The sequence below is a fragment of the Lissotriton vulgaris genome, chromosome 2_1, assembly GCF_964263255.1.
Source record: "Lissotriton vulgaris chromosome 2_1, aLisVul1.2, whole genome shotgun sequence".
Classification (NCBI taxonomy): domain Eukaryota; kingdom Metazoa; phylum Chordata; class Amphibia; order Caudata; family Salamandridae; genus Lissotriton; species Lissotriton vulgaris.
This window is the reverse complement of record NC_141687.1, coordinates 919,967,194-919,982,451: the sequence shown is the minus strand read 5'-3', so window position 1 is coordinate 919,982,451 and position 15,258 is coordinate 919,967,194. Positions and strand designations below refer to the sequence as shown.

Sequence of the window (15,258 nt, the reverse complement as noted above, 5' to 3'; positions counted from 1 at the left end):
ATTAAGTTTTGAAGGGAGGGGGTTGGACAGGACACACACATGCACACATACACATACACATAACACTCACATCCATGTATTTATATGCGCGCACACAAACACACAAACGCATCCATTAACAACACTCTTTACCAAAAATTCATACACACACACACGCACCCACCAAACATTAATTTAAAAGAAAACACATACTTACCTAGAGTCAGGTCTGCCTCGGAGGTTCCCGGAGGCTTGGGACTGCTGCCTTCCCAAAGGTCTTCCAATGAAGGAAGGCAGCAGTCCCAACGTCATCACAGAGTGGGATGGGGTCAGTGAGACTGCTGACCCCACCCCACTCTGTGATGAATTATCACTGATTGACTCTCAACCCTGGGCGCTTCAGGGCTTAAAATTGAAGCGCCCAGGTGTGAGGCAATCAGTGACGCTACCCCTAGTCACTGAGGGCAGGGCCTCAGAGAACCTTGCTGAGCTGAGGAGGTCACGCCCACAGGAGCTGTGACTTCCTCAGCCCAGCAAAATTCAGCTCAGGCAGTCAGGAGCATGCACATTTAGCGCATGTCTGGCTCCTGGCTGCATGACTTGAAATGAACAGTGTCTGTCAGGCTGATCTTTGCTCAACCTGACAGACACTGCTCGTGAGGGGCAAAAGGTGTATAAAAAAGCTGAGAAACTGTCAGGCACTGTTTTACCAACCAGTTCATAAGAAAGATAAAATTTGATTTCGGATGTCTTTACGCAACTGCGCACTAGAAAGGATTGAAAACTGATAAACGTCTGAAAAAACGTAGTATCAAGGTCCTAGAAGGATCAAGATGGTGCAAGTGCTCTTCTTTCAAAGGGCAAACAGGAAACTTTATGTCAAAAAGATACAGTTTTGGGTCATGTGATGCTACCTTAGGCAAGAAAGAAGGCTTAACCCTTCTGAAAAAGACAGAAAAGGTAAGGAAGCTGACTAAACTTGAAGCTCACTGACATGCCTAGCTGAAGTTATCACCAATAAAAAAAAATAGTGTTCCAAGAAAGAAAGTTCCCACAGACGTCATCCCTAGTTTAAGATCCACTTATAAACAATGAAAGGAGAAGAAGGAAATGTGTGCATCTCCTTCTTGAAGAATTTGCGTGAGAGCTAGAGATCCTGAATTAATCTTCCCACCCACCTTCTTGGACATGACATAATGAGGAAATATCAGGAGTAACATTCCTAATCCCTTGGATTGGAAGGAACGATCTCCACTATACTCTTGGTTAGCAGGAGAGAACCTTCATCCTCAAGATGTGTATCTGAGGGCAGAGATGAAAAAGAACATTGCATTGTTTGCTTTTTTGGGCTGCCTTTCCAGATGCTAACATTTTTCTGCCAATCTGGTCCAAACGTGTAGACTCCCTGTCTGGTGGTATAGATAAATGGCTCATGGTGGGTGTTCCTGCAAATAGCAGGTAATACCCACACTGAATATAAGCAGGAAAACGCACTGATCTGACTTTTTTCCCCCTGACATTTGGGAAGAACGCTGGATAATCTGCTGCCGGCTGATGTCATGTGATGCAGGACATAAGAGTCAAATCTGCTCATTTGTACAGGAGAAAGAGAAGAAGCTGAGTTATTTGACTCTTTATCTCTGGGAGGCCCTGAAACTCTATTCAGCTGTTGTTGCACACTGTTTGCATTTTCTGACAGCCAAAAGGGTGGCTCTGAATTTTCTATATTGATGACAGAGCATTATGAAATTTGAAATTTAACCTAAAGCAAAGGCAGTAGCTTTACTTTGTTTAACTGTTTCCAGGGAATTCTCAACCCTCTCACCAATCAAACTCGATCTGTCAAAAGGCACATCAAGAATCCTTGCCTAGAGGACATCACCACCAGATCAATCAGGTGTCCTCATCAATGAATATATTCTAATTACAACTGCCTAGACCACAGACCAAAAGACAGCATCAATAGAATCCATACCAGCTTGCATGGCACCCAACCCATCCTGACATAGGGTCAGATGTTGTATATACTCCGATTCAGCGTTTGTGACAGTTAAAATGCTTTTTGAATATAGAAATCCAATTCTTGGACTTCATAAATGTTTGCCAACTCCTAAAATGGGACTGAGACCCCTATGCAAATTGGTATTTGGAAGGGGCAAGTTGACTTCCTTTCTCTATACTGAGTTTGAACGATATGAATCAATGTTTGTATGTAACTGAAATCAGGTCGCAAAACAATGAACATTTACTGACTCTCATCCTGAGGTGGTACTGCATTTGCAAAAGAGAAGGGGCTCACTTGGAACCTGTTGCTCTTTGATAACAACAAAAAAAGTTTGTTGATGAGTAGGCGGTGGTCCAGTGGATCACTGTCAACTCTAACAAACTTTATGAAAAGTAAGTACATGTTTTGTGTTTTTTTTAAAGCTGCCACATTTAAAAAGATCAAACGCAGCCCTATTTCCTCTAAGGTTATTACAAAAGTGATCACAGATGATGGTCTACTGGCTTTATCTAGCCACTGTCCCTTTGATGGCCTCTAATCACAGTCGTAAATTATAACATACCGCATTAATATTCAAGCAGCACGTCAGATTATGACCTACTATGATTCCGAATTTTATGAACTGACCTATTAGTACATAGTCAATTTATGAAATTCTTTACTGGTTGCAAATGTACTGGTCACAAATTTCAACCATTGTTTTGTAACCAGTTCTTTGTACATTCGGTCCATAATGGATTCCTCGTGTCTTCTGGCAGGTGACTAGCAACTGCCGATGCCTTCTTCTGCAACACATGAGAAAAAAGGTCCAACAAAAACGCTGCATTGTTTGCTTTTTTGGCCTGCCTTTCCAGATGCTAACATTTTTCTGCCAATCTGGTCCAAACGTGTAGACTCTCTGTCTGGTGGTATGGATAAAACACCAGCTGCCTTTGAAGTAGACGAACATGATTGCACTACATAAGGCCCTGTATTAATATGGGCACTGAGTTGGGTGGATTCCATTGAGAAGTTTATGTTTCTCAAAAGGTTTTTCGAAAATGCAGGTGTAGATTGAGGTTGTCCTTAAGCTTGGGACACGTGGTGCAGTATGGCTTCATTAAATGGCAACAATGCTTGACTGGCTTGTTCACCTAACTATGCTTCTGTACAGAGCGAAACCTCAGCTCTGTCATATGTATTGGAATAGACACCATCTTAGCTGTCTTATGGATAACTGTGGTAAATTGCACATGATCCACCCTGCAAAGGTTATCTAGAGCCTGCAAGTCATTAGTAGACTTAGATGGCTAAGGTTCTTGAAGAGCAAGGAGTAGTTGCAAATTAGTATCCAATGTAGGAAAGTAGCTATCTTCTTCACTGTTTTTGTCCTATGTCTGTGAAACTGCCAGACGCATTTAAATAAAGTCTGAAACTGAACATAATAACTCCTCGATTGGTTGAAAAGTTTGCTTCCACATAGTAGGTGAAATATTTAGAAACTCAGTTGTACATTGACTTACCTTTAGCTGACTCCAAATGTGCAATTGGAATCAATGCTGGTGCCAAATACTGACATCTTATCTGCTCTATCAGCATCTTAGTCAACATCAAGGAGGGCATCGAGGAAAGTTTCCGAGGTATTACTGTCAAGACTAGCTCCAAATGAAGTTCCTAAAATCAGCAGCCAAAGCCGTAAACGAAGATGATGGCACTGCTTTGCATCTGACCAGAGTTGAAGCCAATGACAAATCAGCAACAATTACTGTTCTTTTTATGATTTTTTACAGTAACAAAATAGGGATGTGGATCAAGTTCTGGTTTGAGATATCACGCTCAATCTGGAGTCAGCCAGGAGTAAATCCTGATCCAACCTTTTAGCGATGCCATCATCGTCTGTAAATCAAACGCGGGGAGCTCATCTGTATCTCTTTTTGTTCAACATATATGTAAAACCCTGGCACGGGTTATATTGCATTACAAGTTGTGGCTTTTCCTCAGGGACCTGTGGGCGGCATCATGCCACCTGTGAGCCCTCACAGTGGCCCTGCTAGCAATGAAGGGCAGCCTGCTGGTCACTGGCAGATTGCATGAAAATACGATCATGCAAAAATTATCCTGCTTTCTTTATTTATCAAGCAGCTGATGTACATTGCAAACCAGTACAAATGTACATGTTGTCATACAATAGTCAAGCAAAGAGATACATTGCATTATCTTCATGCCCTCATATATAAACTGGGTAGTTGTTCTAGGAATGTGTCATGCCCTGAATGTTTTGTGTTTATTGTGATAGAGCCACAGGTTCTCCAGAGCTTCATGTATTGTCTTCCAGACTTGTGATAGCATTTTCCAGGTGTGTTTAAAGGGGCCCACTTATGTCTTCGATCGGGAAGTCTTCGGTAATAATTCATTGTATGTTTCAGCATGTGGGAGGTATGTTACCATGTCTGTAATCAAGTTGGCTGTCGGTGCGTCTTACCTTACCGGGCCCGCGCACACAATTCAGCGAAATCATCGCCGACTTCGTCAGCCCGCACGCACTAACCTCACCAGAATACATTCTCATAGGGGACCTGAACTTCCACCTAGAGAACAACGACAGCAACACTACCACCCTGCTCGACAACCTCGGACTCAAGCAACTGGTGAACACCCCCACCCACTACGCCGGCCACACGCTGGACCCCATCTCCGCCAGCAACCACGTCTCCTTCAGCCAATCCACCAGATTACACTGGACCGACCACAGCTGCATCCATTTTACCTACAAGAAGACCACAACACACCACCGCACGCTACAGATCCCCCGCAGATGCTGGAGCAAAGTCACAACAGACCAGCTCACCACATCACTGAGCCAGAACCCACCAGCCGACACCTCCGACACCAACGACGCAACTCACAATCGCGCACAGTGGAGCACCAACTGCGCCGACAACCTTGCTCCGCTGAAGAACCCCCCAGGCAAGACCAGCAACAGAAAAACTACATGGTTCACAGACGCCCTCAAAGACTCAAAGAAATCATGCTGCACGCTCGAAAAAACCTGGCGCCACGAACGTACGACAGCAAACATGACAGCCCTCAAGAACGCCACTCGCAAACACCACCAGCTGATCCACACCACCAAAAGGACATCATTCAAAGAGCGGCAGGACAACAACACCCACAACAGCAAGGAACTCTTCAGCATCGTAAAAGAGCTCTCCAACCCCAACGCCAGCAACAACGACATCACACCATCACAAGACCTCTGCAACTCCCTCGCCACGTTCTTCTACCGCAAGATCGCAGACATACACAACAGCTTTGACACCCAGACTCCGCCTCCAGTCTCCAAACCTACGACCCCCACCAACACCCTAAGCGACTGGACCCCCATCAGCACAGAAGACACCTCCCACGTCATGAACACCATCCACTCTGGCTCTCCCTCCGACCCATGCCCTCACCACATCTACAACAAAGCAAACGCCATCATCGCACACCACTTCCGGAACGTCATAAACAACTCCTTCGCAGCAGCCACCTACCCAGAGAGCTGGAAGCATGCAGAGATCAACGCCCTTTTGAAAAAACCCACGGAGGACCCTAAAGACCTCAAGAACTCCCACCCCATCTCTCTTCTTCCCTTCCTGGCTAAAGTAATCGAAAAGACCGTCAATAAACAGCTGACTGCATTCCTCGAGGCAAACAACTCGCTCGACCCATCGCAGTCCGGATTTCGAGCCAACCACAGCACCGAGACAGCCCTCATCGCAGCCACCGACGACATCAGGACCCTGATGGACAACAGGGAGACAACCGCCCTTATCCTCTTAGACCTATCAGCCGCCTTTGATACCGTCTGCCACCGGACCCTATCAACCCGCCTCTACAACACTGAGATCCAATAAAAAACACTGGACTGGATCACCTCGTTCCTCTCCAACAGAACCCAGAGAGTCCGCCTCCTGCCGTTCCGCTCCGCGGCCACCAAGATCATCTGCGGCGTACCCCAAGGCTCCTCGCTCAGCCCAACCCTCTTCAATATCTACATGAGCCCCCTTGCCGCCATCGCACGCAAACAGAACCTCAACATCATTTCCTACGCCGACGACACCTAGCTGATACTCTCCCTCACCAAAGACCCAACCACCGCCAAAACCAACTTCCAGGAAGGAATGAAGGAAGTCGCAGAATGGATGAAGCTCAGTCGGTTGAAACTGAACTCAGACATAATGGAGGTCCTCATCCTCGGACAATCCCCATCCGCCTGGGACGACTCCTGGTGGCCCACTGCACTGGGCACTGCACCGTCACCCACGGACCACGCACGCAACCTCGGATTCATCCTGGACTCCTCGCTCACGATGACCAAACAAGTCAATGCCATCTCATCCTCCTGCTTCAACACTCTGCGCATGCTCCGAAAGATCTTCCGGTGGATCCCCACAGAAACCAGAAAGACGGTCACGCAGGCCCTCGTCACCAGCCGACTGGACTATAGGAACGCCCTTTATGCAGGAACCACAGCCAAACTTCAGAAACGACTGCAGCAAATACAGAACTCCTCCGCACGACTCATCCTCGACGTCCCTCGCGGATGTATAATTAAACAACGACTGTCTTAACAACTAATTCCTTAACTACGAAGGCGAAACAACGAGCAATCCCAAAACTCTACTTATTTAACGAGTTCCTTAACCACGAAAAATCTATAAATTGCTCATTTCCATTTTGCGTCACTATGTTCTTTGAAATACACATTATTTGACATTTAATAAAAAACGTAATACTACATTAATTTTTGTAGTGAATAATCCTTTAATTAACGTATTTTCGGGGGAGGAGCTACGACACCAACCAAGATGGCCGCATAGTCTCCCGGCTCCGCCGTCCTCCGTCTTTCGGCCTATTATCCTGTTGAATATCCTGGTTACTCGCACCGGATCCGTGTGTGTGACTTGACCTGCTTTCCAGTGGTGCAATCCCGGAGTTTCTCCGCCGTTGTGGAGCGGAGATACATCGATGGTCGTCCGAGGCCTAACCCAGCGGGGAAGCCGGGGTCTCGAGTGCGGGCTCTGCTGGGTCCGGGTTGAACAACAACGGACTGCTGAACGTGGTCGGGTCCGCTCTCTGGAGCATTCGGACTTTTGATTGGTCTGCTACCACCAACTGCCTGGTGCTCTACAATAGGTGAGGCGACGAGTGACGCACGGCGATGTGTCGCGGGGGTCCCTGGCCGGGGGTACGACATTCGCATCGTCGATCCCCCCGGGTCGGTACCTCGCTGCGTATTATTGCTTGTTACACATCAGTCCCTCATGGCTTACTCCTGCTCCGTCTAATTTTGCCCCGGAGAAGGCGCCACTCCGTGGGTACTACCATGTTGGAGGAAGAAAAACAGCTAGCGGAGCAGGCTCGAACTGGCCAGTCACTGCGAACGGTGCTGGAGGCACTTATGGCACTCAAGGGAACCATTGCAGCCCGGACTTGCAGCTTGCTGTCTGAGACGGATGGACTCATAGACCTGAGAGCGGATCCTGACTCGACACCCGCGCCCCGGCCACCAGCTTGCATTTCAATTTATGCCTCGGAGACTTGTATTGACCCGGCGCTGGAAGCAGGGTTTGCTTCTACTATATTTGACCTATCCGACTGTACTGTGCCCGATTACCCTGTGGAGCCGTTGGAACCCCCGATTGTGTATCCTGTGGGACACTTGCAAGATATCCCCATTCTGGAACTTTCCATTCCTTATCCTTTGTTGTTTTGGATTTTGTCGACTCCCCTCCCCTATCGGGCTTTCAAGATGGCGGATGGGGTAATGCTTGGCTTCGGAGGCGGGGAGGGGCATCTTTGGCACCGACTTTCCACATCGAGAACTGCCGCACTTTTCTTCTCTGTTTGCCCCTGTTCTTTGGACTCTTGCAGTGCTTCGTGGAAAAGTCTTTCTTTAATTAATGATTTCTGTGCATTTGATAGGCGGGGCCAGGGTTGATACTGTTATCTGGGTCTCTCATTGTCGTATAGGTTTACCGGGATTGTTTATCTGATCTAACGGAGTCCGGGGCGGGGTTGGTCATGACGGAGGAAGGAGACCGGGAGTCCGTACAACATGCCCTCCTCCGATTTCCCTCACTGGGTGGGGTTCTTTGTCTTTTCTTTCTTTCTCATCTTCTATATTTCGGGTTCTCTTAATGGGCGACAGGCACGCTGCGAGGGGGGTGGCCGTAGTCATCAGCAGGGGTGCAGGGTGGGGGGGTGTGGGGATGGGTGTTCGTTTTTATTTTTGTTCTATGGCCTCTTTCTTCCTTCTCTTCCCCTTGTTTTCCTCTCTTTTCTTCTCCCGGGTTAGTATAGTGGGTTCGGTTTCACACATCCTGATCTCTATATTTGTACCTTGATTGTTCGAGGTTTTGGCGTTCTGGGGCGGACATTACTGATGGAGTCGACGATCACAATGCACTAGTTTATCCTGATGACTTACGTCTTACCTCCGTTGACTTAGTTGATAGCGACTTTCTCTTGGATATGTTGTTTTTTTGCTCGCCCCCACTTTGTGATCCGAGACGCTGTGCCATACCTGACTCTCTCTACTTATTATTTTAAAATGAAAACCTCTTATCCTGTGTCTAACTTGAATTACCTTTGAAACCGATGCGCATTGTGAATTAAGATCCTATGATTAGCGGCCAGCCCTGGGGGTTGTAGGCCCTTGTTTGTACTTGATTGCAAATGTTAAATAAAGGTTTTCAAAAATAAAAAAAATTAACGTATTTTCCAATTAAAACTTTTGGCCACAAGATGGTAGTGTTGCATCACAATAACCTGTTCAGGCCAGTTCCACACAGGTTGCGTAGAAACCAACACGTTAAAGTTACATAAAGATAGTTTTGAATAAGGCTGGATGTTCTTTGGATCTTTAAACAGACCGCCTTTTCTTTTGGCTGCACTTAAGAAATGTATTATTCAAGAAATGATCTTTATACCACAAGGGAAGTAAGCGTAATTTCTATTCAGGCTACCTTGATATTTTTCTCTTCAAAACCAACATAAACACAACATTCTAAACAATTCCCACGTTTTGCTTCGCTATTGAATGCCTGCTGATGCTCTAAAGAGTTAATGGCAACCTTTGTTCTTTTTGATTTTCTGGGGTTGTTTATTGTCAGTGTCCCACTGCCGACCTTTTAATCTTCTGCATATCCAGTTTCCGCTTTCCTTGTCCCGAGTGAGTAATAGGGGGCCATGACTGTGTCTAGTCGGGGGGTGAGGGGGGCGTAGAAGAGAGACTCGTGATTTTTGTTGCCCACAACATTTTACCATCCTAGCAGGATGAAGGCTGTCTGCTATTCTGCTCTCATCAGTGCCCGCTTTCCAGGTGCCAAGTAAGTCATGGGGGACATTAGCGTGTATGGTCGGGGGGGAGTGGCCTGGAGGAGAGAGACTCTGCTTCTCACCTCTCCTGGTGCCGAGTAGAGATTCGTGGTTTATGCAAGTCGCTGTTTTAGAAGTCGTGGTTTAGGTAGTCGTGGTTTAGAATTTGTTGTTGTTTAGAATTCGTTGTTTAGGTAACTCGTTATAAAAACATCGTTGTTTAGGATGTTTCCCGTCCCTCGCCACAGCCACATATCAGCTCACCTGAAAAACCTGCACTGGCTCCTCACCCACGCACACAAAGCACTCCACGGCATGGGCCCCGAATACCTCAACAACCGCCTCTCGTTCTACTCTCCCACCCGCCAGCTCCGCTCCACCAGCCTTGCCCTCGCAACCGTCCCACGGATCCGCAGAGCCACCACCGGAGGACGATCGTTCTCCTACCTGACCGCCAAGACATGGAACTCCCTCCCCGCTCACCTACGACAGACCCAGGCCCATCTCACCTTCAGAAAATACCTCAAGACCTGGCTATTCGAGCAGTAGCGCCCCCGCCCCCCCTCTCCCTCAGTGCCTTGAGACCCTCGCGTGTGAGTAGCGCGCTCTATAAGTGTATTGATTGATTGATTGATTGATTACCTCTGCCCAGTATATGGCCACCCTGCGTTTGCCCATCAGTGGCACCCGTCTCACAAATGTCCGTTCTCCTTTTGGGAACTTTTTGACATAGCCCAGCTACGCCATTAACGGATCTGCACCTAGTTTCAGGCTCGTCATTTCATTAAGTGGCTGAAACAGTTGGTCCCAGTAAACCCCAATCGGTGGACATTCCCATGCTGGTTGCAGGAAGTCAGCTTCAGGAGTGTGGCACCTTTAGCATTGTGTATCATTACTACCAGTAAACGTCGCCTGTGATGCAAGTATGTGATAGGGCCTATGTAAAAATGCATACTGAGTCATTCTGTGTCTCCTGTTTATAGAAACTTCTTTAGTGTGCATCAAGCATTATGTCTGCTGTTCATCAGTTATATTGGTTTCTAATTCTCAGGTCAAGGTGCTCTCAATCTGTTATATGTGGCTGGTATGTCCCCATGACTGCCATGTAAATTAGAGAAATCAATCTTCTGGGTGCAGGGCCTGCCACCACCAGTGAGAGTGGTCCTCAGTTTTTGGGCTCCTGGGGGTATCCTGGGTATAACTGCCTCACCATCTCTCTCAGTCAGTGATAAATGAATACTTCTAGAGGGAATCCCCGCCCAGATTTGTATAATCTGTAAGTGTGATAAAGGTGTTTTTGTAGAGGTCTCCATCACTCTGATTTCCTTTTAGTAGACAACAGTTCAAACGAGATTTTAAACTTATGGTTCCCGGCCAATGATATATGTTGGGAATATATAGTGTTCTTACCTTCATTAGTCTATGTCGGGCCCACACTGTGCAGTTAACCGCGCGCATTTCATTTCTAGGTCATTTAAGGTCTCTCAGTATTACCGTACTGAGGTTGTCATGACTTGAGAGGGCTCCCTCCAATCCTCAATGTGGGACTTGGCAGTAGTGATGAAACCAACTGGATGCAAACTGGACCTGCGCTATCAGGTAGTATACCTCAAAATTTGGCACCACAAATCCCCCTTGTCTAAACAGTCATTGTATCACATTACAGCTTAGGCGGGGTTGTTGTCCTCCCCATGTAAGGTTGATCATTAAGGGTCGAACTTGGTCAAACAAGGCCTTATTAAGAGGTGAGGGGATGTTCTGGAGTAGGTGTAATAGTTGTGGTAAGTATAGCAATTATGCCTGCCATACGTAGTGGCAGTTTTATCCATTTCTCAATATTGGTCGTGATTTAATCTATCGTTTTGCAATTGTTCTCTCGTATTACGACCGCTAGGTTCCGATAGAATAGCACCCCTATGGAGCCAATCGGCATTACTTGCCAAGGTAACGATTGCTCAGTATTGGTTGTGTGATGTGATCTGCCAGAAGCATCATGGTAGATTTCGACCTATTAATTGTCATGCCACCATTCCCTGAATCCTATGATTTCTTCTGTTATTGGTTGCAGTTTAGCTCTGGGTTGTTGACTCTCAAGAGAATATCATTAACACCTTGGCTGCTAATGGTTTTCCCCTCCTGTGCTGATCCTCCCTGAAACCCATTATTCATGACGAGCTCAGCTCCACTGTGCCTCATGACGAGCTGAGCTCGTCATGAGCAGCGAAGGGGTTAAGCATATAGTGATTTCAATAATCGCGGTTTGCCAAATTGTATGCCTCTATGGCTGTGGACTTCTTGTAGTATACACGGTAATGGCTGAATCACCAGTGCAACAAGCATTTGCAGTGCAATAGGTCTCGCATTAGGAAAGTGTGAGCTATTGGTATTGTAAATGACAATTTTTTTAAATATGTGTTGGCTTTAAAAATATATAAATTAATAGCATTGTTATTCACAAAGCCAATAGCTTACACTTTCCTAATGCGAGTCCTATTGGCTATGGCAATGCTTGTTGGTAGCAAGCAAGGACAGTGCAGTTGTGGTGCTGAGTGATGATGTGGTTGGGCTGGGTGATGTGGTGGTGTATTAGAGGGATGTGGTGGTGTCCCAGAGTGATGTGGTGGTGTACCAGAGTGATGTGGTGGTGTACCCGAGTGATGTGGTGGTGTCCCCGAGTGATGTGGTGGTGTCCCCGAGTGATGTGGTGGTATCCCTGAGTGATGTGGAGAGGCAGCCTTTGAAGTCTGATGCCAAGGCACAGACAAATTGTGGTGCGCGATGTGCACGCGGGGTGCGGGGGGCGGCAGCCTTTGAAGTCTGATGCCGAGGCACAGACAAATGGTGATGTGTTATGTGGCTGGCTCTGTGCACGCGCATATATCACATGAACTGTATGCGATCCGCAGCTGTTGTGGTGGACTTTTCTATTCCGCTTACTATAATCTCGCTGGAGCAATGCACAAGCGCATTGGCTCAGGCGAGACTTAATCAGGGGTGACAAGGGTCATACCTGCTGCATTCTATATTGTGTGGCTATAGGGCAGAGTTCTATAAACTGTGGGGCGCGCTCCCCTGGGGGGGGGCGCAACACCATCCTAGGGGGGGCGCGTACTCCACTCTAATTTTACCTTTGTTCCCTGTTGCAAGTCTTCTTAGAGAACTCCGGAATGGTTGGGGGGAGGAGGGAGGAGGGAGGAGGGAGGGGAAATCGACGGGGCACGTCCCGTGCCTATGCTTTTATTATGTTCACCGTCCCAGGAGGGGGTTAATTCATTCAGCTTCAGCTGCAGTGGGGAGACAGGAAGTCTCCTCTACTAAAACTGAAGGTACAGGAACCGAAGACAGCCTTCGCATACAATAGTATTATAGAGATGACTCCTAGCCAAGCACTGCAGCTGAAATGCCTGTCTGTTCCTTTTATTTCAGTTTAAGGAGAAGAGACATTCTGCCTCTAACTGCATCTGAAGCATTTCAGCTATATGAATTAACTCCCTCATTAGAGGGTAAGCGCTGCCCAGAAAGGAGACAGTTTCTTTTAAAACTACACAGGCAGGCCCGCAAAATGCCAGCCTCCATGTGTTCTTTTGCAGACTGCATGTTCCCTTTTATTATCACCAGTATACCGGAAGCACAGCTAAAAAATACTGTATGTTATCTTCACATTGGTAATCAGCAACAGATCACAATATCTTCTGTTAGTTTAAACATTGTTTGTAAAATCATTGCATTACTCGCAATTCATGTAATGATTTTCATGTTGCCAGTTCTTTGACTTGAAAAATACAAGAAAAACGATTTTGGTACATTATAAAAAATATTGTTTAAACTAACAGAATATATTATGATCTTTTGCTGATTACTAATGTGAAGATAACATACTGTATTTTTTAGCTGTGCATCTGGTATACTGGTGGTTTTCCACCATAAGTATTGTGGTAGCTCAATAGGTTGGCTACCTTCTAACTGGGTTGCACGGCATTCACTAAGTGAAACTAGATTATTCTTTGTTTACTGTGCTCAAATACGGTGTGCACAGACTTTCCACAAAAACCCTTTTATTATCAGCCATAGATTATTCAGGCAGCTCTAGAACACAAATAAAAGTTATTTCTATTTGCTGTTCAAATTATGCATGGACAAATACTGACAAAACAGCTTTTAGGTGACTGCTTATTTTTGTACCCCCCGGGACATCAAAATAATAAGCTGGCAACCCTAATCACAAGACTGGGAGTTTGTTGCAGGATCACCACATTATTTATTCCCTCCACCTGGATCCCTTGTTACTGCCATATTAGCAATAGTTTAACACATTTGAAACCCTATGCTGCCCTCAATAACATTCCGAGTTACTTCAAGTGTCTGGGAATGCACCTTGCATTCAGACAACTCGCTTCTCATTGTTGCCCTTCACTTACAAGTTCACCCTGCACTCACACTGATCCCCATGCACTCACACCATTCACCCACTTACCTGCACTCACAGTGATCACTCTGCACTCACAATGCACTTGCACTGTTCACCCTGTACCTCACTCTGCAATCACACAAAAAACTAGTTACTTACCTGTACACTATGGTTCTCCAGTATTATCTTTCATAGATTCACATGCTTGTATCTTCCCCGTCGTCATGGTGTGAGTCTCACGGTAACAGAATGACTATAGCAGTATCATAGAGTAAAACACTGCATAGAAAGTCCCATAGGGGACCATTATATTTGGTTGCAAAACCTCCTCATTATTTTGACCAAATCTCAGCCAATCAGCTGCCAGCCCTGACATCACACTCCCCAGTAGAACCATCATACCTCAGATTTCCGACCCCGAGTCAGATCCAAGGATATATCCAGAGACAAGAGGTCTACCTGAGTAACGGGGAGGTGGGAGGGTCGCATGTGAATCTATGAAAGACAATAAAGAAGGACCATAGTGTACAGGTAAGTAACTAGTTTTTCCTCCAGTATTGAATCTTTCATAGATTCACATGCTTGTATCAGACTAGCAAGCAGTACTTATAGAAGATGCGTTGCTCAGGATAGAACCTCACAGACTGTGGGCTCTGCTCCTTTTTTTTTTTTTCTTACATATAAATTTACAGAATTGTAGAATAGTCTTTAATATTGTACGCATCATATCTGTTGAACAAACAGAATACCAATAAAGCAAAGGCATAACCTTGAAAGAAAAGCAAATATCGACACATAGATATTTAATGGTAAATATAACTATATATATATGTATATATATATATGTATATATGTATATATATATATATATATATATATATATATATATATATATATATATATATATATATCTCAGTATAAAACTTTGGACAATACCTCAATGATATAGATGGTGAAGGACCGCTTGTCCCTCTGCTGCATTATTTCGCCATGCTGTATCTAGACAATAGTGTCTAGTAAAAGTGTGCACATTCTTCCACCTTGCTGCTCGGCAGATGTCTGGCAGGGAAACACCGGCAAATAGGGCTGTAGAAGTTGCCATTTTTCTGGTGGAATGTGCATGTACTCTGGATCAAAGAGGATTACCGGTTTTGTCATGGCACAGAGAGATAGCCGAAGAAATCCATCTAGAAATACTGGCTCTTGAAAGTGCCAACCCTTTTCTTGAACCAGAAAATGCTACAAACAGCTGGTTTGTTTTTCTGAATGACTTCCTCCTGTCAATGTAGAAATTAAGACATCTTTTGACATCTAGGGAGTGTAAAGATTGCTCCTGCAAGTGATGAAGGATCCTTAAAAAATGTAGGCAATACCACAGGTTAGTTGAGATGAAATATGGACGGAACTTTAGGGATGAATTTAGGATTTGTCCTCAAGACCACCTTGTCAGGACGAAATTGGAGAAAAGTCTCAGAAATCGAGAAAGCCTAAATTTCGCTTACTCTCCTCGCTGAAGTGAGGG

General features: G+C 45.7%; 1 protein-coding gene across 1 annotated transcript in view; it reads right to left on the bottom strand.

The window, feature by feature from the left end:
• The window catches only part of DNALI1 (dynein axonemal light intermediate chain 1), a 232,748-nt gene that overhangs the window by 40,695 nt on the left and 176,795 nt on the right, over positions 1-15,258 (bottom strand). The gene's annotated exons all lie outside the window — the stretch shown is intronic.